Source organism: Triturus cristatus, chromosome 10, assembly GCF_964204655.1.
Source record: "Triturus cristatus chromosome 10, aTriCri1.1, whole genome shotgun sequence".
NCBI classification, from domain to species: domain Eukaryota; kingdom Metazoa; phylum Chordata; class Amphibia; order Caudata; family Salamandridae; genus Triturus; species Triturus cristatus.
In genome coordinates, this window is record NC_140593.1 from 58,557,176 (window position 1) to 58,560,825 (window position 3,650).

Here is a 3,650-nt window from a genome sequence, read left to right on the forward strand (position 1 = left end):
AGCTGTCCGTCTTAGAATTTGCTGTTGCCAAGTTTCGAGCAGGTTGGCCACTAGGAGACAAGTTATAAATGTAGGTTATGAAATCACTGGTTCCCTTCAACAGTCACATGAAACGTTTTGCTCAAACGGACAGAAAACAGGCATTGGCAATGCAATCGGTCTCGCATTTGCAAGAGTTTAAGCTATTGGTATTGTAAATGACCATGCCCTTTATTTGTCTGTTTTGATAATTAACATAAATAAAGGGCATTGTCATTTACAATGTCAATATCTCAAACTCTTGTAAGTGTGAGACCCATTTCACTTCAAAGAAGCGGCCACCATTGTCCCGGGCTGCTTGGAAAGTGAAAGCGCGCATGGCGCGCTGAATGGTGCAGGAAAGCATGTTGTGCCTGCAGTGGGAAAAACTCATAGAAGAAAATAGTGCTTACAGACTAAGGGTATGCCCAGACGTGAGTCCCGTGCGCTCCATGCCACTGGAATCTCAAGTTATCCTGGCTGAAGAGGGGTGGAACCCCGAAACCGGTCCCAGGATGCTTGTTTCCGGCCCAGGGAGGACCTGGCTTGGCAGTTCGGGCTGGACTGTTCCCATTAGGCACAGGGTCAAGACTGATTTGCATATGGCTGGGTTCAAACTGGAATGGCATGGTGAGCAAAAAAACTATGGATTTAGGCCCAGATCTCTGCACTGGGGTGAATGTATGACATTGTTCTGCATTCTGTCCATCAACTGTTGCTTTTACAGACTAAATAAGGCCTACGGTGTAAAAAAAGAAATAAAAAATGGGAGGATACAAATGAAGTCAAGGCGGCACTAAGGAAGGATTAACAAGCCTATTAACAAATCAGAAGCCAGCATTTACAGAGGACAAAGACACAAGCCAATGACAAATATGGACGGAGAGAGGGCGGGGCTTCAAGTCCATACTCGAACGCAGCATGCCTCGCAGAGCAGCACATATGCTACCCAAGCTTGCCCTAAAAATCTACTGGGTGGGTTACATAAACAAACATTGGCAGAGCGTTACATAAGCAAGCACTGGCACAGCCAGTACCTCTCGCCTGTACAGGATCTATTGGCTTTATCAATGTTTTTTTTTTAGCCATGTTGGACAGCAAAGCGCTATGACGGAGCCAGTGTTGATCGCGCAATAGTACTTTTTTTTACATTCATTCATGCTGGTGGCGGAGTCCCCGCACTCGTAGATGAGGCACTTCACTGGTGTTAGAGGTCATAGACAGGGCCTCGCACTGGTGGCAGAGGTCCCGCACTCATGGTGGAGGCCTACAGTTGTGGTGGAGGCCCTGCACTGGTGGCGGGGGTGCTGCACTGGTGGCGGAGGTCCCGCACTCATGGTGGAGGCCTAAAGTTGTGGTGGAGGCCCTGCACTGGTGGCGGGGGTGCCGCACTGGTGGCAGAGGTCCCGCACTCATGGTGGAGGCCTACAGTTGTGGTGGAGGCCCTGCACTGGTGGCGGGGGTGCCACACTGGTGTCGGAGGACCCGCACTCATGGTGGAGGCCTACAGTTGTGGTGGAGGCCCTGCACTGGTGGCGGGGGTGCAGCAATGGTGGCAGAGGTGCCGCATTCATAGCAGAGGTCCCACATTTGTGGCAGCGGCCCTGCACTAATAGTCAAGGCCCACACTGGTGGCAGAGGTCCCGCACTCATGGTGAAGGCCTACAGTTGTGGTGGAGGCCCTGCACTGGTGGCGGGGGTGCAGCAATGGTGGCAGAGGTGCCGCATTCATAGCAGAGGTCCCACATTCGTGGCAGCGGCCCTGCACTAATAGTCAAGTCCTGCACTGGTGGCAGAGGTCCCGCACTCATGGTGGAGGCCCTGCACTCATAGTCAAGGCCCGCACTGGTGGCAGAGGTCCCGCACTCATGGTGGAGGCCCTGCACTCATAGTCAAGGCCCGCACTGGTGGCAGAGGTCCCGCACTCATGGTGGAGGCCTACAGTTGTGGTGGAGGCCCTGCACTGGTGGCGGGGGTGCCGCACTGGTGGCAGAGGTTCCGCACTCATGGTGGAGGCCTACAGTTGTGGTGGAGGCCCTGCACTGGTGGCGAGGGTGCCGCACTGGTGGCGGAGGTCCAGCATTCATAGCAGAGGTCCCACACTTGTGGCAGCGGCCCCGCACTAATAGTCAAGGCCCGAACTGGTGGCAGAGGTCCCGCACTCATGGTGGAGGCCCTGCATTCGCAGTGGGGTCCCGCACTAGTGGTGGAGGCCCCACACTAGTGACAGAGCTCCTGCACTCGTGGCAGAGGCCCCACACTTGTAGACAAGGCCTAGCACTCGTGGCGGGACCTCGGCACTGCAGTTTGTCATTGGGGAGGTCCAGCCACTAGTAAGGCCCCCTGCCACAGCTGTGAGGGCCTCTGCCAGCTGTGCGGAGCCACTTTGTGAATGGGTCCCACAATTCATAGCGCCATGCCTTGCCTGTGTTTTTGCCTTTGTTTACAGCCTCTGGTCTCAGAGTGAATGGAGTGTTGATGTCGTACAAGAACAGAAGCAGAAGCCCCAGGGCACTTTAACAGAACTCCTCAACGGACTCTGTGCATTCCAACTGGCTCAGGACTCTGTAGTATCCTGTTATATTGCTGTTCATGCCATTCACTGCCCCACCAGTGGAACACTGTGGAGATGATGTAATATGGAATGTTCATCTATGAAATCCACGGTTGGAGAAGGGCTGAGCGCCTTGCTGGCTGATCCTGGTGGGGCTGTTCCACTCCTCAACCACTGCTGATCCACTACTGAATTACTACTGTGCCACTGATCTGTAACCAACTTGAATAAATCCTCCTGAAACATCACAACCAGCTTGGAGGGATCACTACAGACTTAATGTGCAGCTTAGTGCCCAGGGCCACTGGAATTATGCACAAGGGGAGGGTCAAATTATGCGTCATGGTTGAATAAATTATGCAGAAAAAAAGGCAAATTATGCGGCATAATGTGGCACATTCTGTAATAGTATTACTTAATTATTTTGTCTATTTTACACTTGTCAATACTGTCTGGGTATATATTGCACCTCAGTGCCAGTTGAACACACATATATATATAGCAATAAGCAGCAGAAAAGTGAACAGTCAACCCTTGCAAAATGCCTTCCACTGCACACCAGCATGTGTCACTGTGTTTCTAGTAACTTTTGAACCATTTGAGATAGAAAAATGTTATTGTTAAAATCCGCAGATCATCCAGCAGACAATGGATTATGTGGCAAATGCGGCAAATCCATAATTATGCAAAAAAATGCCTGAACCACACAATTGCATACTTCCCGTAGCCCTGGCGGTGCCTTACTGTGTAAGCAGTATGATTGTACTCAGGATTGCTCGCAGATGGCCCGCTGAGCCCTTCTAGGTTGTTGTGTGTTGTCCAGTATGAACTGCCCTGTTTTCCTAGTGTGTACACAAAGCACCTAGGCCTACTGTGACCAGTGTGTCACTGTCCAAGAGGTGCAAACCTGCTCACCTCCAGAAGTACACCTTGGCTGCTAGACCTTGACACCTAGGACGAGACAACTGTACAAAGACAGCAACATTCCTAGGCCACCACACCCCCACCTGGGACACTGCTCCAGAAGCACTGACGGACCCCAAAAGCCAGAGCAGTCAGTCAGGTATGTGTGCGAATC